Source organism: Mauremys reevesii, linkage group 16, assembly GCF_016161935.1.
Source record: "Mauremys reevesii isolate NIE-2019 linkage group 16, ASM1616193v1, whole genome shotgun sequence".
In the NCBI taxonomy this organism is placed as follows: Eukaryota; Metazoa; Chordata; order Testudines; family Geoemydidae; genus Mauremys; species Mauremys reevesii.
Genome location: NC_052638.1, coordinates 19045590 through 19070405, shown reverse-complemented (window position 1 = coordinate 19070405; position 24816 = coordinate 19045590). Strand labels below are relative to the sequence as shown.

The 24816-nt window shown below is 41.7% G+C and overlaps 2 long non-coding RNA genes across 2 annotated transcripts in view; one reads left to right on the top strand and one right to left on the bottom strand.

Annotated features, from left to right (window-relative positions):
* Positions 1–24196, top strand: part of LOC120384690 — a 94326-nt gene extending 70130 nt beyond the window's left edge. The window contains exon 3 of the long non-coding RNA XR_005589026.1: positions 23847–24196. This is a non-coding gene — a long non-coding RNA (uncharacterized LOC120384690). The remainder of the gene's footprint in view (positions 1–23846) is intronic.
* LOC120384689 lies at positions 4686–10700 on the bottom strand. The gene is made up of 3 exons (XR_005589025.1): positions 10331–10700; positions 8941–9180; positions 4686–5189 (listed from the first exon to the last, which is right to left on the bottom strand). It is a non-coding gene; the product is annotated as an uncharacterized LOC120384689 (long non-coding RNA).
* Positions 24197–24816: the final 620 nt, after the last annotated feature.

Here is a 24816-nt window from a genome sequence, read left to right as displayed (position 1 = left end):
ATAATAATATTTACTTATATCCCCTGCAGAGGTGGTGTGCAGCGCTTTGAAGACATATTGTAAAATGCAATATAAATGTTACATTTTTATCAACTATAGACAACTTGTAGCTTAACATTCCCACTTCTCCTTGTTTGAGATACTCCACACCTTGATCTGACGACACCCCAACCACGTTTTCAAAGCATTGCAGAGAAACAGTAACTTAAAATGGGGAAGTGACTCGGTCTTCATTCTCCCTAAAGGATTTTAATTCTATTTCACCCTGCGCCTACATTTACACTGGAGCTGTGATTTGCAGCTTGCAGAGACTTACCCGTGCTAACTTTAATCCAGCGAGCTCACTAAATATAGCAGTGAGAATGTGGCACAGCCCACCGCTCCACCCTCCCTTGTGTGTATTCACGTTGCTAGCCTGTGCTGAGGCTCACACTGCTGTGTCCCCACTGCTGTTTTTAGCGAGCTAACTAGATTACAGCTAGCATGTCTCTGTGAGCTGCAAACACCACCCCCATTTGCAGGGTAGTCATAGCTTTATGCTACGATACACATGGAAAAATCTAGGGGGGGTCTTCACTTTAGCAGGAACTTCAAGTACAATGCTTTCAGTACAAAGAAAAGCTGCTCTGCATAATCAGACATGCTGCATTTGAACTAGCCGCAGCATCGCCCAATTCAGGAATCACATGGAAAGATAAGTGCATTGTAAGTATTTACTGACTCCCTTCTGGGCACAGCCAGGATGCAGAGGAGAATATTCAAATACAGTGCAGTGCTGAACTGGACCCTGGTCTTCAGACAATCAGCACTGTGGGGCTTCTTTAGCCTTTCCAATGTGGAAAGCCACATACCGCACAGCATGTGGTAGCAAACAATTCAGGGGTGAAGGGATTAAGCTGGTCCAAGAGCAAATCTCATGATGATGTCCATTGAGCATGATGTTGTTGTCTGAAGTGGTGCTGAGATTTTTATAGAGTGAGCTGCCAGGGAGAAAAACTGATGACAACAAATAATCTATAAATGCCCTATTCAAATGGACAAGACGCATGTTATTGCTAGTCGCTCTCCAAGCATTTCTCTTGTCACATTCAACTTCGCAAGTGATGAAATAAAATATCCGCAGTGTTTCATAATGACAGGGCACAGCTAGTTTAAGGCTATTGATGAATAAGAGGGCCTTGAGCATGGCTAGGACTGTCTGTTGTTTACCACATCAGAAAACAAATGCCAAGTCATTTTATTCAGGGTCTTCTATTCATCAATTCCTTTCCCACCAGGAGAGGAAAGGTGGGTTTAGGAATAAATCAACAGAGAGCAATATTCCCAGGATCAGAGCCTGCTCTTTTGGAGGTGGAGGAGGCACTAGGGCCCAGAAAGATGGAGCCTTGAATTAAGGAAGGGTGGAGCCGCAGCATCCCAGGATGGCCTCCAGGAGGGGTTCTGCATCCTGCAGGTATAATCCTTCCTGCAAGGCACTCCTGGCCAGCTCTGCTGCCACTCCTGGGGAAGGGCCAGCAGGATGGACGGTCAGTAACACAACACTAGTGGACATATTGGGCCAAATCATCACAGGCGCCTCCTCTCCACCTCATTCTATTGATTTCAAGGTACATCAGGGATGTATTTCGCCAATATTGCCTTTTTCCTTGAAAGATTTGAAAGCACTGATTTGTCTACTCTGATCACCACAAGAACTGATCACACACTAAACTTTAGCCAGCGATCTGTTTATATGTTTGTTTTGAGACTGCAGTTTTGGAAGTGATTTAGTAACAAGAATTTGCATTCTTTGAGGGCAGGAGTTTTTCCTTTGATTTCAGTTGGCTTTTTGGATCAGGTTCTAAGGGACCACAGACAGCTCGATCTGCCCAAGGAGACCCCAGGAAAACATGGCGCATTACAGCGAAGGAGAAGAAACAGAATAACTCATAATAATCTCTCTGGAACCCTGTGAGGGCATTAGGGGTTACATGATTCAAGTTAGAATGTGTGTGTTTGACTCCATAGCAATTAAAATTGTCAACCTATGTATTATGGGTCAGATTCTACCCTGTGGCCCTGCGTTCATTTGTGGAAAATCCCAGAAAGAGATATTAATCTTTCATCATGTTGTAACAGTTTCAAAATGAGTTGAACACACAAAGCTTTCAGACCAACAGAGAGAACTGTTTTTGCCCTCTATGTAAAAATACTAGGAGAATGCACTTACCATGACATTTCTCAATAATTAAATGTATTCTAATCTCATGCAGAAGCTTACCCTGGTGCTAATTAAGATGAATTGTTTCAGGAGGTTTTGAGAAAAATATCACCTTCACTTGTAAAACCTGATGACAACATCTGATGTGTTAGAGACAGCCCTGATTACTTTAATGCACTGTAATGCTTGATAGATAGGTTATACAAAAAACTGTGAGCCTATGAAGTCAATACCGTGTTGATATGGAAGAAAACCAAAGGTAGGGCTCATATAATTCACATCACAATAGAATGAATTAAAATATAAAGCTGTTTTCTAACCCAAAAACAAAAGTTAGTATTTCTTGCAATAACCTTGCTTTGACATTGTTACCAATCAATTATACCACAAATAATTCAGTCTTTAATTAGTCCATCTGTTAACTGTTTAAATTCACATGACTTAGCTTTATTATTCAGATTTATAACATAAATGCTCCATGGTCTTACTTGGTAGCTGGTTTCTTGTTAAAAAAAACAGAGCACCTTTCTTAAGGGACATTCTTGGGCGGATCACTGTATTCTTGAAGTTTGTAAATGGCTTTGACTAGCAGTTTGCAGTCTCCTTCATACTCCCATTGGAATGTTTTGTAGATCTCAACTGACTCTGGGTCTGCTCCATGTGGCATGGTAGCGGATTTCAACGTCTCTGATTTCTTTTCACTCATCTTGCTTGCAGGAAAATTTGGAACAACTGTAGCCACCATCTCCAGTTCAGTGCCTCCAGACTGAGGGCTTTGTTGGTCAAAACATAGGCCTTAAACTCAACCAGAAGCTATTCAGAAGCAAATAAAGATGACAGAACACCAGGGAAGGTGCTTTGTGTGCGAAGCACAACTTAACAAATGAACAGCCTTTGAAATGCCATGGGGCAGCAAAGTGAGAAGCCTCCATTATTGCCAACTTTCACAATTTGAGCCCCATACTGAGGCATGCGGACAGTTTCATTCACTCCATTTTTGCCAAGATTTAGCTGTCTCCTGACACTGTGTAAGAAGAGTATGACACACGTGGTCTAGTCTCTTACCAGCATTTATTTCCTGACCTTCCCTACATAACAAGGACCAGGGTTACAAATGGTGATACTCTTGTCACAGCAATGGTCAATCTCCATGGACTCCACTAGCTACTGGTTACACCCAATTACTATCAACTTCCCCTCTCTTCCATTTGTTATATGTATATTTTATAGCTGCTTTCACTTCTCCTCTAAACCAGGCCAGTATTTTACCCAGTACGACCTTCTTCCTCAATTGTAGGATTGTGGCTTCTTTTGGGCTTCTAGTCAAGTGTTCTTAAGCAATTCCAACTGTCATTCACATTTTTCTGATTAAATACTTGCTCCCAGCTGATTTGGCTCCTAATTGTTTTCAGCCTTGTACGATTGGCCCTTTTTAAAGCACCAATATATACATTACTGGTCTATGTTTTCTTCTTTATTCAGTTGTGCATCTGTAACCCCCCTCCATGCCTTCAAACGCTGCACTCAGAGCTTACCACTTACAACCACTTTTCTTAACAGCAGAGACGTTATTTCCATACACACAACATCGGGGTGCATCAAGCACACACATTTTCACGTGGAGGACCCAATGCTGTAGCTCTGCATTTGTTAGCTGTGCAAATGCATGTTTGCACACACAAAGGGTTGGGGCCTTGGTCCTTATTTTCGTGGGGGAGGAGATGACAATTTACCAAAATGCTAACTAATGTTAAGGACTTCAAAGCATTTTAGGTGACTTATATCCCCACACATGTGAGAACATGATTTGACCTGTTTGTCTTTGTCACTTTATATATAATTTAATGGGAGAATCCCCAAAATAAAGATACATATAATATAAAATAACATTTTGTGACAAGTGATGCAGTTAGAGTGGTGGCATTTTTTATCTGACCAGGAACAGTAACCGGAACTGTCTACTTTTATTTAATTAAAGCTCGTTGATTTCACATCTAGAGCCTCCTCAATCCAGGATCTCCAGCCTTCAGCCTCAGGTCTTTATCAGACCCTGAAGCTGGCTTTGGATTTCAGGCGCAGCTACTCTCCAACATATTGCTGCAGTCACCAAGCCACACATCTAGAATTCATTTCCTTCCAGCCCTCATTGATGCCAACTTGATAATGCCCTCTCCAAACATACACATGCTCGCAGGCTAGGGAGAACATTTCCTTAGTGCTGCTTGGCTGTCACAGCAAAGTGCTTGCTGAGATGTGAGGGAAAAACCAAACAATACAATTACAAAATGTTTCAATCATTCTATAGTTTGCAAAATGCAGATCAGACACAAGGCCAAGTGAATTACAACTGCTACAGGTATTAAAACTGATTGTTGCTAGAGCAGCAGTGAGTCAACCATCTCTAGCAACTAGACTCATGCGGCCAAGCTTGCAAACTCACAGACTGCTGTCCTGGAGCCATACATTTTGGGGGCCACATATAGGATTTATCTTAGATGTATGTGTGTATATATACATTAACACTAAGGGTTGTATAATTTTCCATTGCCCTGAACGTTGCACAGTCATTTACACCAGAATAAAGTGGGTATAAAATGCTATCAGGTCAGAAGGGTAGCCTTATAGACCCACTTTGCACTGCTGGGAACAACTACAAGAGATGCAGGACAATAATAAATAAGGCTCATAGTATCTATGTCTGTCTGTCTGCCGGGCAAAGGGTACAAACAAATTATTTGTCAAATGTATTTGAAAAATATCATGAAGCTCCTGATATAAATTATTTGATGATTATTTGAACATCTCTACTTTTTATTAGAGAAAGCATCAATAAAACTCTGCTGCAGTTCCACAGGAGCCTGAGAACCTGTGCCTTAATTTTCTCATCATCTGCCAAAACAGGGAAATTATCTCACCAAAGACCTCTTTCCTTGTACTGTTTTTCATGCTCTGCTTCTGTGTGCAACCTTCTTGATTCCCCTCATTCATCCTGCATAGAAATAAAGAACCCAAAGGACTGTTTTAAATGAGTGGGCAAAATACATAATGCCTGATCCAACATGTTAACAATATCACATAATCAGAGCACAAAACTTCACCTAAGTGCTTTCAACAACAAGCACCAAAACCTGCCATGCCATTAACAATCTTGGACAGCGCAGCAAAGCAGAGACTGTACTGGCAGGCACGCCCTGTGCATAAAGAACCTTGATGGTCCAGGGCGGACTTTCAAAGGGCAAGCTAAGGATGAGCACTGTGGAATATCATTTGCTGCTTCTCTGAGCAGAAGCAACATGTACAGCCCCCATCTGCTGGCTAGCGCTCTGTGAGGACATCAGCTTGCATGGCTAGGCGTGATCCCCTGGAGATACGGTGTGTTGACCAGGTGTCTCTCCCAGCAGCCTCTCAATTATTCTGAGATTATTTGGCCTGGCATCCAAAAACTCTCACACTGATGTTGACACAGGGTTTTGTGGCTGCCCACGCCCTTTATTTCCCTCTGCATCAGCTGAAAGGTAAGACAGAGCCCTGTCTAACTTAACTGGATCTATGTACAAGCCACGTCATAATGACTGTCCCATGGATTGCTAACATTGCTGGGAGGAATACAGCATGGTGAACGTGATGCTTAACTGGGCACACTAATGTACAGTAATTGGGCAAAATGTGTCGTGTTCATCCTAAATTCCAAGGAAGACCTTTAAAAGCTGATTGTTAGCAACACATTTTTACTCTATTAAAATATCAGTTTTATTTCTTTGCATATTCCATGCTGGGCAAATGGATGCCTACCGTATTTACTATCATGGTCGCTTGCAATTCTGCAAAGCAAGTAACACAAGAAATAGTAACTCAATCCCAGAAAACCACCCCCTACCCAATCCATGTGTACAACCTCCCCGATCACATCTCACCTTGCCTGCTTAGGAAAATATTTTGGGCCATCTGCCTGAAAAGTGGTGCAGAAATGCAAATTGTCATTAGTATTCTTCATAAGAAATGATTCACAGTTCATTGACTCTGAGAGCAGTCAATGGTATCAAATAGAGCCTGGGAAAGCGCTCTCCCTTCATTTTATGTCCTGATGTGCACTGACTGGAAACTGCCCGTATGATCTAAGGGTAAATCTCAGCAGCATCCTGGAACTGTGTTAGGCAACAAGCAGTTGGAAATAAAACCTCTGCTGTATCAGCATATGGACTGCAGTGTAAAGTAGGGGAGGCATTAAACAAATACACAGTGAGGTGACACAAACCCCTCATTGCCTTCGCCCATTTTCGATTGCGTGAACCTCGCCAGAACTGAGCAACCCAGACTAAGCTAACCTTCACCCAAAATAATAATAACCCCACACCTCTCTGACTACCCCCATCAGTCCACCCAGCACCTCAGCAAATGGCCGGGAAGCAGATGAGCATTGCTCAATAACAAAGCCCAGCTCTGCCCAAACAAAGGAGTGAGCTTCAGAGCCAGGGACCATGCACAGGCAACGACCTGTCCCTGTTAACACAGGGGCAGTTTGCTCTAGCACCTCTTCATGGCAGTGACACTAAATGGAGAGACCCTCTTTCTCTGGCAGGTAGGTCCTAAACATGGCAGGGCTTTGTAGGTCAAACCTTATGCCTTAATCTCAACCAGAAGCTATTCAGAAGCAAATACAGATGACAGAACACCAGGGAAGGTGCTTTGTGTGCGAAGCACAACTTAACAAGCGAACAGCCTCTGAAATGCCATGGGGCAGCAAAGTGGAGAGCCCGCACTGTTGGCAATTTTCCCAGTTTGAGCCCAAGTTTCATGATATGGTACTTTTTGAATGCTCCAGAGGCATGTAATTAGGGGAGAATCTAAGCTTCCATTTTTAAAGCAAGTTTCTAGCCCTCTTGGTTGAGGAGAAAACTTGAAAATGCGGCCCCTGAAAAACTACAACACCAAAAGAGAAATGAAAATGCCCCCAAAAGTTAGTTGGAAGTTAATCTCATGATTCTGGGGGCCTAACTCATTATTTTTGAGCATTTAAACTTTGCAATACTAAACCCAGCTTTGCTGAACTCATTACTTTACACCCGAAAGCCCATCAGAGAGTAGATGTTTTAAAGTTATCCACCAAGCAGCTAAAGGAACAGGTGCAAGGAGGTATGCCACTCATCCTAAATGTAATGGGAACAACCTCAAACTGGGTGACTGATCTGAACCAACTATCTGGAGATCAGCATTTTTCATCAGATCCCGGCACTTAACAGGATTAAGCCATCGCTTGCTACACAATAAAAATCCTAAAGCTCAAAATTTAGGGGGGAGGGATAGCTCAGTGGTTTGAGCATTGGCCTGTTAAACCCAGGGTTGTGAGTTCAATCCTTGAGGAGGCCACTTAGGGATCTGGGGCAAAAATTGGTCCTGCTAGTGAAGGCAGGGGGCTGGACTCAATGACCTTTCAAGGTCCCTTCCAGTTCTAGGAGATTGGTATATCTCCAATTATTACCTTTATTATTACTTCACGGTGAGAATTGCACACAGGGATCAAGAGCAGTGGATGGAATTTAGAGTCAGAGTGGATATTTCATTTCATTATAAGTCCTAGTGATAGAGCTACTGCGCTGAATAGCCTTTGGGGGTCAGATTTTCTAATATCTGTGGCTATGTTTTTTTTTTTTTTCCCCCAAGAGATCCCAGACCAGACACAGGTTATCGAAGATGCTACGGCCCGGGACGGTGTAGGTCTGGTCTGGGTGGATCACGTCCTCCAGCATGGCCCCCAGCCGCAGCAAGATGGACTACAAGATCATAGCCAAGGCCGTGCTGAGGAGCGAGACGGGACACCAATTCCGTAAGTCACGGAGGTCCCCCTTCTTCGGCAGTAAGGCGAGCACGGCTCGCCTGCACGAGAGAGGGAGGACCCTGCTCCGCAAGGACTCGGCCCAGACGACGACCGGGTCCGGGCCAAGGACGTCCCAGAACACGCGGTAGAACTCCACGGTCAGCCTGTCCATGCCCGGAGACTTGTTGGTGGGCATGCGGCAGAAGGCTTCCGAGAACTCGGCCAGAGAGAGAGGCAGCTCTAGCCGGTCCCGGTTGCCCGCGCTGACCGTCGGGAGCCCGTCCCAGAGCGCTCTGCAAGAGGCAGGATCGGTCGAATCCGGGGAGAAAAGGTGCGCGTAGAAGGTCCGGGCCCTCTCGCACATCTCCGCCGGATCCGTGAGGGGGGTGCCGTCCTCTGCCAGAAGGCAGGTGACGTGCTTCTCGGCCCCCCTCCTTTTCTCCAGGGCGTAGAAGAAGCAGGAGCCGCGATCCATCTCCCGAAGGAGGCGGATGCGGGATTCAACACCCATCTGTGCACAACCCCCTGGCTTAGCATGTGCAAATACACAGTTAATAGGTAACTGTTAGTGCGAGCACTTATTTGGCAGCCACAGACTCACATCTTGATTTGGAAAAGTTGGCCCCATCACTGAAAGTGGATATTATTTTTCCTACATCCTAGAGGCAGCTAGTAGAGTCAGGAGAATATGGACACTTACAGTTCCTTACAAACTGACTAATGCTGTGTTCATTGAGAGTATTCAATATAGAACCAAGTCTCACACAGCCACATTGTGACGGGTGATTCAGCAGGTTTGCAGGGGAAAACATGTAATAAATCTTCCACTCTCTTGTACAGTCCAAGCATGACCTGTCAGATTGCAGTCTCTTGGTGCACCGCAGCGGGAGGCAGGGAAAAAAACATCCCGACCCCAAACACTAACCTGAAAAGTCCTCATGAGAAGCATGAAGTCCCCACCAAGCACTTTCTCTCCGAGTCCCCATGGTGCATTGCAGCTCTGAACATATTGATCTCCAAAGAGTTGGTCAGGCTCAGGTACCCAGTTTGGGGGACTGCCCTGCTGAAGTTGGAATGATCCCATGACATTCAGGGCACTGCCTAGTGCCATAATCTGACCCACAATAAGCTTCCTGAAGACCGATGGGGCAGATGCCCAGAAGTCCTTAAAATAGAGGAACATACTCTAGGTTATATTGACAGTGCAGTATCAGACTGCCAGGTGGGCTGCCTCTCAGAGCAAGCTCTTCAGAAGTGAACATTAAGAGCGAGTAGTAGTATGTTCAAACCAGAATTTTGTATTAAGCTATCAGCTCAAATTCTGTGGCCTGAAAGAGCATCATTGCAAACCTGGAGAATGCCTGATATATTTCATTGCATTCAACCACACAGAAAGAACTTGAGAAAAACTTACCAGAAAGCAGAGGAAAATTGGTGCTTCAGTTCCAGTTACTAAACATCAACACAAACAATGTCAAGTCAACATCTACTTATCACACCCCCTTTAATGTATAAATATAAACATTCTTGTTCCTTCCACCTCTTGTGAATTATGCATACATCACAACCATCCCATCTGATAAAGAGCTGTCTGCCGGGAGCTGCTTTAGCAGAGATGTCTCTGAATCTTCCCAAAGATTAAAGTACTTCCAAATACGAGGTACATGCTGATCCAGGAATAAGCAAGGTTTGTACTCTGCTTCCACTGTCACTGCTTGCCATGGGAGTAGTGCCATGTCCCCTGCCACATCAATTCCCATTTCTCAAAGCACCGTCTCCTTCAAAAAGGGGCTTCCAGAAATGCTTTTTTCAAGGCTAATTTTAGAGTGCTCAGGCATCCTCTGTGGAAACACAGCCTTCCTGCTATGGTTCTGTGCGCCTAATGAAGGCATTTTACGGCAGGTCGCATCTCTTACATAGTTATATTATATCTCAACGTATCTATTTATCAGTGGTAGCGTGGTCCAGTGGACAGGGCACTGGATTGGGTCACAGAAGACCGGTGCGCTGTTCACAGCTCACTCTGCCACCCGCCTGCGTTGTGACTGAGCAATCAAATGCTCTCTCGGTTTCCCCTCCCATCCTTTATCAGTCTTGTTGAAGGAGCTTGCAAGCTCTTCAGGGCAGGGGCTGTCTCATTCCATACGATTGGACAGGGCCTAGGACAAGAAGGCCCTGATTACAGCTAGGATCTCTAGGCACTACTATAATACAAATAACAAAATAAAAATGTACCCATCATATATTTGCCAAGGAGAGTGCAACAGGCCGCCCAGGGGCTTGGCAGCAAGGACTTCACTTGACACCGCACTAACCTCACGGGTTCCAGCGTAACCTGGAATCTTTGCTCCCTAGGGCAGCTCCAGGACATCACCTCCAGGCTGGGCTTGTACTCCAGGGGGCAAGAGAAGGTGAGAGCACACTGGGTGCTCACTGCACGATCATCTTGCATCAGATGGTCTGTACAGTAGTCTGCTCAAGCAACTTCCTGGTCAGAGATGGTCACATTTCCAGCGGCCTAGAATAAAACAGGGGAAAAGCTATGGTCAGTGAATGAACACGTAGAGTTCCACAGGCCCCACCCTGAAAGATGGCCCTGAAGCCAATGACCAAGCACTCTCACAATCCTGGACAAGGGAGGCCCCACCCTTAAACACCGTGAATACATTGAAAGAGTTAATGCCTGTGTGCTAGAAAAACAATGAAGAATGATTTATCTTCCAGCTACAGAGAGGTCAATGCACTTGTTTCGGCCTCAGAAATGAATCACCATGTACAGAAAAAAATTCCTCAACACTTGTATGAATCATGCTCTCATCAATAAAATAGGAGAGAAATGGAGTATTTTGCATTTCTGAACACTTAAATGCTTGAGATACGTAGGTGTTTGTGCACGCACAAAGGTCCATTCAAGAAGCTAAACAACAGATGATGAAATCAACCAGTGGGAAGGTGACTGATGCATCGATTTGCTCACACACAAATTAACTAAAAGCAGGGGAACAATGAGCTACCACTTTTCTTCCCTGTACATTTTTGCTGGGAAATAATAATCGCCAGAGTCAGTTCAGCAATTGCCTGCACACAGCTCAGCGTGTAGTTGAGTGAATTATTTGGCATGTTGCACATTCAGTAAGATCCAACCTGTTTTAGGCTGGGATTTTCAAAACAGCCTTAGGGAACTAGGCACACAAAATCCATTGAATTTTCCTTAGGATGTTTTGAAAACCCGAACCTTAACTAATAGAAGGAATATTTTCCCAGTGAATAGTACCTTAAGTATCTGCCTTATCAAATAGGAAGGGTCAGGTTCTACATAGCTGTGGTATCATTTACATGCAGCTAATGCTGTATTTTGCAAAAAAACACATTTGGCTTGTTCATACCACAGGAAGTGCCCATTTTTCTCCTTCAGTTGTTACTAAATATTTTTGGTCAAGTTCTGTGCTCAGTTACACCTAAGCAACCCAGTGAAGCTGAGGCTGTACGAGAATTTAATCCTTTGTGTTGCTTTAGTACTAAATAAAAAAATTAAACCTATTTTATTTTTTTCATTTTACAGTATATTAAATTCTGTCAGCATATTAAAAGGACAAACACTGAGATAGTGATATTAAAAATAAAAGTTTTAACTGTTATTTATTTTGGTGCTACAGAACACTAAAAAGAATGTGTTACTCTGGAAAGGTGAAGGGAACAAGCCTGTTTTTAAGGCACTTCCATTTGTTTCATTTCCTAATTTATTTTGTTATTCATTTCAAATGTTCCTGGTATTGTGCAGCAATAACAAGGTGAAAACCATTTTTGCCAAATGTAGACCCTTGGTAGGGACAAAAATCCCAGCTACACAGTTTTTTCTAGTCTGATTTTATACTAAACTTACCCTCATAAAAGCAAAGTGCAACTACTCTTAGCACCTGAAACTGGTTGTCAATTGGGTTAAACATTGCAGTTTCCATAAGGATGGAACGAAGGATTTCCCAGCATTTGTTTCATTCAGTTTTGCTCCTAAATTTTTCTCAGGGAAGACTACAGATAGAGAAGAGCACCATGCACAAATACACCTTACATGATAGGTATTAAGAAAATAGCCGACTGTGTTTGGGAAAGTAAATGAGTTATAAAAATATTTAAATAATGTGCAAACAGAAAAAATTAGGGATTGGCTCAATCCACAAAGTTCAGATCATGATCCAGACTTTCCCAAAGTTCAGAGATGTTCAGGTCCATGTGATCTGGACTTGGGTCTATCTCTGGGAAAAAGAAAGAATAAATTATCTCATTACACAGATCCAATACACTGAAGCGCTCTTCAACATATAATGTGAATGCATTTTATGTTTAGAAATCTATAGACCAGATCCAGTGTCCATTGACGGTAACAGAAAACCCCTCACTGACTTCAAAGGGCTTTGGTTTCAGTCATGGGATTTAATTCTCCCTTCATCCCTTCCCGCAACTAACAGAAAGAGACAGAAAATTGTAAGAGTTTGCTCCTCCTTCTTCGCAATATTCCTCTCCGGGCTACAGACCTCAGCAGTATCCTCGAAAGTCTCCTTCCATCTCCTCCCATGTTCTCTGATGGGCATTCCATTAAACCTTCCTTGTGGTTACTGTATATTGAGGGCTCAGACGGATTTGATTTGTATTGAGTATGATTATCGACAGCTAATAACAGTGTTTACTTTCAAGCACTTCTTTCAGTTTTTCTGATGTTTATTTGTATGAGGAAGTACCAAAAAAGACTTGAATGTTCTTTTTAAATATAAAATCTAACAAAGGCAGCTGTCATAATTCATAACAGATTTGACGTAAAACCATAATATTGAATGACATATCTCATAATATCAATTTCAGAATTGAACATTAGATAGAACTGAGCACAAATGGACGCAACGGTTTTCCTGCATTCATCAGAATAAAAGACAATAAAAATCATAGACATTGCACTTACATTTTTGAAAGTTTCAGTAAACAGTGGAAGAAATTGATGACTGCAGCATGGGCCAATTAAAAGCTAGTCCATCCCAAACCTATCCATGTGATGCTGCGGGAGAAATCCACACACAAGGAACCATTTTGAGGCATGAGGACCAAACATTTGTGATTAAATGTATAACCCTGAGAGAAGTTTCCAGTGCAGACTTCCTATGGCACCATGGATTCATTTTGTTTCATTGAATCCATAGCAGGATGTTTAAACAATTGCCAGGCAGGGTGGATGAAAATGAGAAGTGATGTTTATTAGGAATAGGGAGTAGAAAGATCATTTACAGGTTTTAAATGCAATGGATGGATGGCCTGTGAAATTATCCATTGCCAAGGCAATTTCCCTCTGCAATGCTTTGTCCCTTTGGATAAAGACAACCAGTAAAAATGGAGGCAGTCGTCCATGATGATACAGTGGCCATTCTTTTCTTTAAAACGCTTGGGCATTTCCAGAATTCTAAATTGGTAGAGGCCAAAGTTTATCACGCTGTCATATCTGTACAGTGGAAGCAGAGTAATTGCTCTTTGTTTTCCTGCTGCCAGAAAGTTTAGTATGATTAAAATATAAAATGATGCCTGGAATAGCCCTATAAAAATGTCCACTCTCATCAGCATTAGAAATGTTCAGATCAAATTTATTTAACAGAGTCCTGGAACAACTGCTTCAAACCAGGCTTTCACAGATCTTTTCTGATCATCGTGGGAGTTACCACTAGCTCCATTTCCATGCTTTGACCAATTTTGAAACACTATAGCCCACCCTCTGTTGCTTGAAATACCTCCCTTCCCAACTGCTCAACCAAATGCTCCATTCTCTCTCTTGTACTGTTTCTGCTGCAGGTGCATCCAGCCCCTTCCTTTTGTTCAAGACTGCTACCACAGCTGCTAACATATTTAAGTAGCATTGTCTCTGCATTTTGCAGGAGAAAAGAGAGTGCAGAGTCTTCAGATATTACTGAGTAACCTTTGGTTGGTTTCTTAAGAGACTGTGCAGTGTTATTTCCTTAACAGGCAGCCCCTTACCACTAGAATTTCTAATCAGAGAGGCTAATACACACACAGACAGCATGTGCATTTGTAAAAAGGGACGCTTTTTTCTGGTAAACAGATATACCAGGCAGATAGTTCAAGGATATATAGCTTAAGCAGCTGGATGGAGCAGGAGGGCCTTGATGATACTTTATTGGAAGCCTTCATACAATTTAAAAATAAATCTGTTTTGAAAATTGCGGAATGTCACACAGCATTTCTCTTACTTCCACCCATACTGCACTATTTACAATGACACATTTAAATCAACTCAAATCTTTGCAATTCTTCAGCATTAGAAGAACTTGGCTCTTCACTGAAGTCAGTGGGAGGCTCTCCATTAACTTCAATGCAAATTGGATCAGGGCCTAAAGGATTAGTTGGATTTTTATGTGGGGAGGCAGCAAAAAAGAAAAATTCTGCTCCCGGTCACACTGATGTGAATGGAGCTACTTTGCATTTACCCTGCAGTATAACCGAGAAGAGACTTTTGCTCCCATTTAGAAAGTAATTACAGAATGAAGTTAAAGCTATTTTTTGAAGTGTGTGCTAGCCAGTAAGATGGGCGCCACAAACAGAGCTGGACCAGAAACTGTTCTCTCCTCTCACAAAACTATGAGATTTCAAAAATTGTCCCGTTCTGCATCAGGATGAACTCAAGACCTTTCCAAATATTTTACAAAAACAGAGCGAGCCTGAGACCAGTTATGGGAGCCCTGGTCAAGTCCCTGCTCTGCCTGATTTAGAACAGGACTTGAACCCAGGACTCCAATGTTCAAGGAATGCGCCATAACCACCACACTACTGGGGAGGAGAGAGAAGGTGTCTCTTTTTCTCCTCCACCCTCTGCACTTTCCCAAGGAACATTTCATTTAAACTGACCTTTTGTGAGAAAAGTTTCAGTTTCAGTAAGTCAGCATTTTCTAACCAAAGAAAAACCAACAACATTTTGAATTAGCTTTCAGCCTCCAAGAACTGGTCATTTGACCCAAAAATTGATGGGTAAAATTCCTGGTACATCCAACGAGAAGTCTCTGTTATGGAAGCAGCTAGAATAGGACTGAAGCTTTTCTCCTTAGAACCTACAGCTACAGAGTACTAAGAAAGGGCCTGATCTTTACTGGCCTTTCTCACACCATGTTTGACATCAGTGGGACTCCTTGAAGAAGAAAGTACTAACTGTAAGGTGCATGGCAGAATGAGGCAAATGGAATTGTGACCGAAACTACAGTATTGCCAAATCAATAATAATCTTTGTAACCTCCCACTGGGACTACATTCCACAACAGGATACAGATTTCCTGCAAAGAAATAGAAAATACTCAAATAATCACCCTGTGTTTAGTTTTCAGTCTGAGAGAGGTTGATCATTTGCATTGTGTATTAGTCTTCACTAAAACAATCAAAACAGGAAAAAAAAATAAATGGGAAGTTCTTGATTCAAACTCTTCATCTGCTCTTGCAGCTGTTACACTAGCAGTTCTGGTGGCTTTAATAGCACTGTACATATGAGGTAAAATTACTAGCATGACAAAGAGGTTGCAAGATGAAGCATTATATTTTTAATATTTTAAAACCAGGAAAATACATTCTGTTGACCTAAAAACCTTCAGGTCTGGTTTGGGATTTATAGGTACAGGGCTTGCTTTGGAAAGAATAGGAGAACTTTAGGCTGAATGAAAAGCACTTGTGGACAGGAGTAATTTGCAAAATTATGCAACACTTAATAAAATTGCCAGGATTCTGTCCCATTTCCTCTGAGGAAATGTGAAGGAAACTGCACTGAATGGACCAAAAATTGTTCTCTTGTTGCCAATAATTTCCTAACAGGCTATTTTATTATTAGATATGTCACATTCATTGAACGTCTCTGCAATTTTTACATTTGCCCTTTTCACACATGAAGTCCAGGACTGCACTAACATGAAGACTGAACCATACTTTCGCCTTTCAAGTCACCACTAAGCTCAGCCACAAGGCATGCAGAGATACAGCGTGGTCTGCATCTGACTTGCTTGTATGGTACCTGGTGGTGTGGATTAACAAAACTGACATGTCCTAGCATTTCTCAGCTAAAACACTGCATTTAGTGCCACCTAAGGGAACTACGGTATGTCAGAATAGGATTGGAAAATAAGAGATTGTGCAAAGCAAACTACAATCTTGTCTCTTTTTCTCTGACTGCACAGACTGCGACTTGAACACTGTATGTAGAAGTGGTCAAAAATTTTCCAACAGAACATTTTTCTTACAGGAAATGCTCATTAATTGATATAAAAACATTCTGTCGGAACATGTGTATTTTGTCAACATTATATTTTGGGAAAAAAAATTGAATCGAAGCATTTTCACAAAGTGAACATTTGAAGGAAACATTTCCATTTGTCATTTTGAATGACTTGTTTTGAAATTTATTTTATATCATTTTATAAAAGATAACATCAAAAATCAAAAGAAAATAGATAAAAAGTTTAAATCAAACAAAACATTCATTTATTTGACCTAACAAGAATTTTATTTATTTTTCGAAATGTCATTTAATAGGAAATCTCAAATTTTTATTCTGATTCAGAACAATTTTTTTAAATGTCAAAATTGCCGCAGAATGGGAATTCCCAGTTTTGACCTGCTCTAATTATATGAAATAAACCTTTTTGGGTATCTCTTGAGGTGATACAGCACAGCGGGCTCACATTATGCTATACAGCTCAGTTCCATTCAGTGACTATCAGCATGGCACATGTTACTAAAGCTCATGGATGTACAGGATTAAACCTGCTCTCACTATTTTAAAAGTTTGGGGCCAGGCACTCCCATGTTAGGACAGCTTTACACAACTCTGCTGGCCCAAAGCTATATTAAAGCTAGTTGAAGCTGCCCATAAGAGGATTACCTCATAGCAGTTCCTACACCAGTAGGGTTGCCAATTTTGGTTGGACGTATTCCTGAAGGTTTCATCACATGACAATCATTAATTAAAGATTAATCTTTAATTCCTGGAGACTCCACAACAATCCTGGAAGGTTGGCAACTGTATACACCACCAGTCCCTCCTGTAGCCAGTAAAAGGCAAAGTTGGGGGGGAAATGGGTGTAGCCAGGTCATCCTGTAGTGGCTTTGGTGTTTGAAGGCTTTGCTGGGGGGGCTTCTTAGGGCTTCCTTTGACTATGTGCTGCAACCCTTCTCCACTCTCTCCCGACCACACCTCCACATACAGACACTTTAAAAACAATGGTGGAAAGCCCTGCTTTTCCAGAGGAATAAGCTGTTTTAGTCACTCTCATGCCTAAATTTAGTGGCACATCCACATTATGATGTCAGCTGTTCCCATGACATTGTTTTGTTTGTGCAGCACGTTGATGATGCCGGTGGGGAGAACTCAGACATAAAATTATCCTGTCACCATAGTCTCAGACTACAGTCATCAGGCTTTAAGGGCTCCTAAAACATTACATTGTAGGAAATACTTGAATAGCCATTGGGCCAGAGTTAGAACGACTCTAGAGCCCAGTGGTTAGGGAACTCGTCTGGGTTTATATCCAAGGTCCACTGAATACTGAAATATTTATACAAAGGAGAACAGCTTAGATTCAGAGAGCCCTATCTCAGAATATCCTATAGCTTGGTGGTTAGGGCACTCAGCTGGCGATGGGAATCCTTGGTTTGAGTCCCTGCTCCGGAGCAGGGATTTGAACCTGGATGTCCCGCACCCCAGGAATGTGCCCCAACCACTGGGCTAAAGTTATAAGAGGGCACCACACCACCATCTCCATCTCCATTGTGTGAGTCTCACCCAACAAATAAAAACAAGACAGTTTGTTAATGTGTAAATGAACAGTTCTGACATTTCCAAAATTTTCTTTTTTTTTTTTGTTTCAACTGAAATAATTGGCCAAAAATTGACAAATTGGTGAAATGTTTCAGTTGACTGGAAACTGCATTTTATGGCCAAAAAAAAAGTTTTGGCTGAAAAATTTCAAGCAGACCAATTTCTAACTAATCATGCCAAAACCCTGGCTCTCCTCCTCATGGTCCACATCTGCTTTACAGCCTCTGAAAAGCAGGTTACTGGATCTTATGTACTTCACTTTCATTTGGCGTGAAAGGAAAGGAGATTTAAATTTGTAGAATTCTTAGTCTGTTAGTAACAAACAACCTATTTGCCAATGTCAACAGCAGGGGGGCCTTGCAATCGATAAATCTGCAATCACAGTTCATTGTTAAATCAGACAAAACAATTTCAGTGCATGTTCTGAACACGGAAAATATATTCTCCTTAATGACTGCACAGCATCAGAGAGGCCCCTAGATTAGCGTAAGATCCAGAGCAAAATCTCTCATCAGCAGCTTTTGAAATACTAACAACATCTACAAGGAGCTGGCACGTTGAAAAAGGTAGCCTACATGTTAATATTAGTGAAAGGTAAAGCAACAAAGAATGGCACCTTGGCATAGAGATAGCAGACTGCAGCATGAGCTTGCTGTGGTGGTGAATCTTTTCACTTTGCAATTGCATCATCTGATGAAGAAGAATACCCACATCTGAAGAAGAAGTGGGTATTCACCCACGAAAGCTCATGCTGCAGAACGTCTGTTAGTCTATAAGGTGCCACAGGATTCTTTGTTGTTAATATTACTATATGCTACAGAGATGAACAGGGCCATTTCATACATTCTTGGCTCAATTCTTTTTCCACCTATTTCAGTGTAGCTCAGGGAAACTCTACTTAAATCATTTGATTCGCATTGGTGTAAAACAGATACTTTGTCAGGAAGAGAATAAGAATCATGCTCATTGTATATGGTGACTGATGCTAATGGATCCAGATTAAACAGACTTTCTACCATGTGTCTAGATTTTTCCACCCAGCATTTTTTTCAGTCTCCTGTAGTTTTATTCATTTTGCAGGTAAAATCTAACTACAGTATATCGCCATTAGGAGAAAAATGCACAGAAAGGAGTATTCAGATTCAGCTGAATCACAGCTGCTCAAGTCTGCAAGCCACACATACATGCTGCAAAGATCAGATGCAACGTAATATTAGCTGTCAAAGATAATTAAGTATCATGTGCAGGTTAATTCACGCAGGTCAAATACTGCATCAAAAAAGCCTCAATTGAAAAGAAAGCCTGAAGTTGCAACAGAGAGAGAGGAGCGTACAAAAGTCTACAAATCAAGGTATCAGTCATCTATGGAGAAAGTTCTTGAAAAGTTTTGGCACATAGTTAAAAGAAGCCAAAAGTTTAATCAAGACATGTAACCATTAGGGCCTGCATTTCAAAAAAATCCAAACCGCAGGCCATGAACAGAAATGTACTAGACAGTTTGCATCCACAATCATGGTACCTGTCAGCTCAAATTAGGCAAATACTGCACTGTGGGTGAAATTTACAGTTTCTGTGCCAGGTATATAATCTCTTAAATCCTAGTATTCTGAGATCTTAAGCGGGGCATATGCCTTTTATGGGATGAATTCACATTGGAGTGAATTTCACACTTTGTATGTCCAGCTCTGTACATCAGATTTTAACATTCAGGCTCTTCTAATATTCAGGCTCTTCTAGTATGCTCTTTCAGAGGTGGGAATGATGTTCTTTAGAGGCATTGGGATGTTTTGTGTTTTTTCCCTGATAGAATAAGCATGAGGAAGAATTTATATCTAGTTAATGCCCACCAGGGGCGGCTCTAGGTATTTTGCTGCCCCAAGCACGGCAGGCAGGCTGCCTTCGGCGGCTTGCCTGCGGGAGGTCCCCGGTACCGCGGATTCGGTGGCACACCTGCGGGAGGTCCGCCGAAGCCGCGGGACCAGCGGACCCTCCACAGGCATGCTGCCGAAGGCAGCCTGCCTACCACCCTCGCAGCGACCGGCAGAGCGCCCCCCGCTGTTTGCCGCCTCAGGCATGAGCTTCGCATGCTGATGCCTGGAGCCGCCCCTGATGCCCACGCCTGCCAAACCTCATTCAATTCAGGCTGTAACTGTTTATCACAGATGTGATCTCAACAGGGAGTTTTGCTTTACTAAGGACCACAGAATCAGGCCCTTAGCTGAGTTCCAAACAGAATTAATCAAAAACCTACTTACCTTCTAGTTAGGAAAAATGCCACTGACATCTACAAATACCTTCTTAAAGCTTTTCCACATTCAGTAGGCTCTCTGCTCTCCCAGACTCTTGAAGACCATTTGACAAATTGATTGCGAGAGAACAGCACCTTTCACAAGAATCAGGGTAAAAAAATAGAGACGTAAACCCCATATAACAAGCAGATATCATAAAACAATGGAGGGTCAGAAGTCTACAAGTGCAAGACACAAGGATACTATCAGCACAGATTGAGGACCAAGGCGTATTAACATTAAAAAAAATACACGACTTCAAAAATATTGTTAAATAATTTTAAGCTAAACATATTGAGTTTGGATTTTTAAAGAGCTAAGAGAGTCTGTTGGGGGAGGAGAATTCAAGCCATGTGGTAGAACATACAGCTGAAGTGCAATTTAAGGTTGATATTCCCTTCCCACCCTCTGCTCCATCAGAGTCGCTTTTCTTTTAAGCTGTCCCCTCCACTCTCCTCTGAAATACTTTTGAAGAAAGTGGGGAAAAAAAGTACTTGACAGTGCTATTAAGGAGCACAGCTCATGCTTGCCTCCCTCTTCTTTGTGTCTAAATAACCTGGCTTGGCAAGCCACACAAACACACACACACACACACACACACACAAAATCATACTAGGAGCAAGGCTTCTCCTCATAGTAGGTACTTCCTACAGCCCCCATCACTGTAACATCTGTGCGCCTTATAGTCATTAACGCAGCTATCTTCACAATACCCCTCTGACGTAGGGAAGTACTAGGAAACTAGATGTTAGGTGATGGCAGAAGGAATGGAGTGAAGATGAAGAAAAAATGCGGGTCACTGTCTCTTGCCTTAGATTTAGACTGTAAGCCCTTGGGGGAAAGGACCTTCTTTTTGTTCCGTATTGTACAGCACCTAGCAACCTAGTCCATGACTGGGGTGCTACCGTCATGCAAATAATAATAATAATGAAGCAAATAAAAGCAATTTATAAGAAGTGTCGATGTTTCCGACCGGAACTGGTCTAGAAAGATTTTAACAGCTCAAAATATAATAAGTTAAAGGGGCCAGTCCCCAGAATAAAAACGAGCAGAGACAGAAATGTATGGAATGTCCCTCACATAACCAGACGTGCTATTGTCCAAATAATTGTCACATCATTGTGCACCCTTGTTAAGACTAAAATGGATTTTTTTTCCAACTAGCTCAGAGGTTTTTTTTCCTTTAGCTCTATGTGTAATTCTTTAAATAATTACACATGTAATAAATTAGTGAAAATCAAAGAAACTGCCCGTCCTTAGAAAACCAGCTTAATTTGGCATGCTCTGCTGCACGCTTCTAAATGCTCCAATTCTTTCAGGCCCTGCTTCAACCAGCAGCCGCCTCTTTGTGCAAGTAATCTTTATAAATAACAGCAAATTGAATTTGGCATTAAGTGAGGTGTGAAATTCTTAAGCAGGCTCCTAAAAAAAGGAGACATCAGGGTCATACAGGGGCTGCCATCATGTTGCCTTCAAGCACATGAGCTGTATTTGAAAAAGAAATCAATTACAAATTACCAAGAACACAGCACAGTACAAATCCCTGATCTCTGTACAGGCCTCAATATGTTTTTTAACGGTTGTTTTGAAACTAATTCATTATGTAGATTGCACTGGTTCTATTTAGCTATTTCCACTCACCATCTTCACATGGCAGACCCAATCCTCAGCGAGGTGCCAACGGAGCTATGCTGATTTACACCAGCTGAGGATTTGGCCCAGTGATTTGCTTACCATTGCCTGGCAGATCGTTTTACAATGCTCTCAAGGTGTCAATTCTGGAAACAGAAAACATTTTCCATTCTGAACTCTCCACCGGCTTACTTTCAGTAAACATCTCCCACATATTCACATCACTCTCCTCCAATTCTACAGCCATCGTGATTAACCCAAGAGACTCAACGAGACCCCTCGAGTATGGAATTTCCACCCCCTTGGTCAATCACCTGCATTTACTGACACACAGGGCATGCTGTGAAACCACCGTCTCAGGCCTTTCCAGGCAAGAAGGTAGACATTGAAAGGGATTCCTTTGGCATTTATCCTGGCTGCTAGGAGAATCCTTTGTAAACAAGGAGGCAGTTGGCAAATATTACATTTGTTTAATATTCTGATGTTCTAGGATGTGATTCATTAGTATCTTTACATTTTTTAAAAAAATTTCAGAGCCTTTTCATTCTTAAAGTATTTGCTGCCTAAATTGCAAGACCAATGTAGGAAAATAAAAATAGTTAACACTTTTTCATATGCTAAAAGCCTAATGAAATATAGCAATTGTAGTTAAAAGCTGTATTTTAAAATATATATCTACATAATGAAATATATAAATGAGAGAGATCAGCTAGCCAAATTTTCTGAAGTGCTACCTTTTCCGTAAATATGATTGTACCTCTCTGAGATGTTTGGACCATACTGACTGACATTTCAAATCAAGATGAATATCTCCTTGGAGCCTGGAATCAGCACTCTGTCTGTACCGAGTTGGGTTTTTTTCTTTTTCTTTTCCTACAGTAGTTAAGTACATGAACACCAGTGCCTGGGTCAGCATGTCCACTTCATTTCTGAAGCAGCCTGACAGTGGAGTATCACTTAAATAATGGAACACACATCTGGCAGGCGATTGCTGAGGTTGGCTAAGTTTATACAAGGTCAATTCAACCTCTACGTTTCTTTTTTATTTTAAAAATTAAGTAATAAGATTACATGGCTAACTGAATCCCCTAGGTAGGCCTCAGGGGGGTTGTTTTAAACAGAGTGAACTTTTTTGGAGTTTTCTATTATTAAAAAAGTAAGCACTTTTTTATGGTATGAATCTGAGATACTTCCTCTTCAGAACATTGCAGTCGCTAGCATGTGCTTACTATAGAATACTATGGCATTTCTTTTATAAAGGGTGGACAAACTGTAAGGTAACATATAATGTGAAGCATAAAGTACCCGTCCCCTCCTTTAAACAAGGAAATATATCTAATCCAGTTCTGTATCTTGCAAATTAAGGGCCTGATTATGCAAGTCTTCTATGTGGCAAATTCCCTAATGGGAAGAATGTAGGATCAGGCTCTAGAATATATATGTTTTTTTCTACTCCGTTCTCGCCTTTCACTTGTTTTTATGGAAGGACAATACTTTACCAGTTTGAAAATACTTTCCAGGCCTTCAGTGCTCCATTATTTTCTTCCTCAATACATTTGCTTTAAGAAGGATTAAAATCCAGTGTCTTACTTATAGGTGCAGCTACATATGTTAAAAGAATTGCTTTAAGGTATTTTTATAAGCAGCCACCCTGAGAAATGTCATGACAAATCAGAAAGATTCAGTGATTACAGCACTCCATAAATGAAGTTATCAGCTTAATCCATAGTATGAAAAAGTAGGAGCAGGGAAAAATCCCAAAATCCTAAATCTGCTTTATTCAAACAAGATGAACCTTTATCAGTTTTCATACATCTGTCCAAAATAGATTGTTTGTGGCAGAGTTGGAAATCAACCCCAGATATCCCTAGTCCCAGTTCAGAGCTTTCAGTACAACACAATTTTCCTCTCCTTTGAGTCTTCAGAATTTAAAAGGGAAACTCAAATACTTTTTACAGTTTATTTTATTCTCCATTGTTAGAAGATTTAAACTATAAACATCCTTTTGCTGCTACTTGGGTGGTTTTCACTTTCTCCATTTGGCAAACATTGATTTTCTATTAGTGTTTCTTTCAGAACACAAGCCAGCTGCTACGTCTGATGAAGTGGGTACAGGAAGAAAGAAAGAAAGAGACGCTGCACTCAAAAGGGTGGCAAGCAAACATACAAGTATCAGCAGGAATAATAGCCCACTTTCAGACCCTCAGCTCCTGCTAGCTCATCCCACTTCAGACTGCGTCAGATAGTATTAACTAAAGGGGTCAGACACAACACCATCACAGCTCTGTTGTGTTTTAGTTCCATCTTTGGGAATTAGCTTCATCAGTGATCATGTGAGCAGAGATCAAACAGAGAACAAGTTTTGTTAGTTAAGTTGTGCTCTTTTGGCCAGCTGGATGGCTCCTTCCTCAGCAGAGCACTAAACATTTTCGTTACCACAGACAGTGCCTTCTGTTCTCATTATTTCTTGGCATCAAAGCGGTAGAAGCGTTTTGTGGTGCGGTTTTGTTTTGTTGTTTTAAAAGAGACTTAAAATTCAGAAGACAATCCCAATAGATATCATCAAGGTATGAAATCCAAGCTGAGATCAACCAAAACTTTACTTGACAGTATCCCTTATTTGGTTCTCCCCAAGTCTACAGTGCATCTCATCAGCCAATTTTTGGTACTACCTTGGAGGAAGATCTGTCTCTTTTTGTGTCAATATCGTAATGAGGAAGCTAGCTCCTCCCTTGCTATGTCTCCCACAATAACCATTGTTCTCTGCACCAGCCGGAACTGCCCAGATTACGGTCTCCAATCCAGCCCTTTTGTCCTCTGATTTATTTTAATGACTCTTTAACAAATGTAAAGCCCAAAGTAAACATGCCTTTGCAGACACTGTGGAAAACACTGCTAGACTTGCACTAAGCTTTAGTTACAAAGTATTGAAATCCAACCTGGATGCTCTCACAGCCAAGAAAACCATTCTCTCATATATAACTAAAGTGACCTCTCTCATTAGCTGTGTTCCGTAACACATCCCCAGATGTGC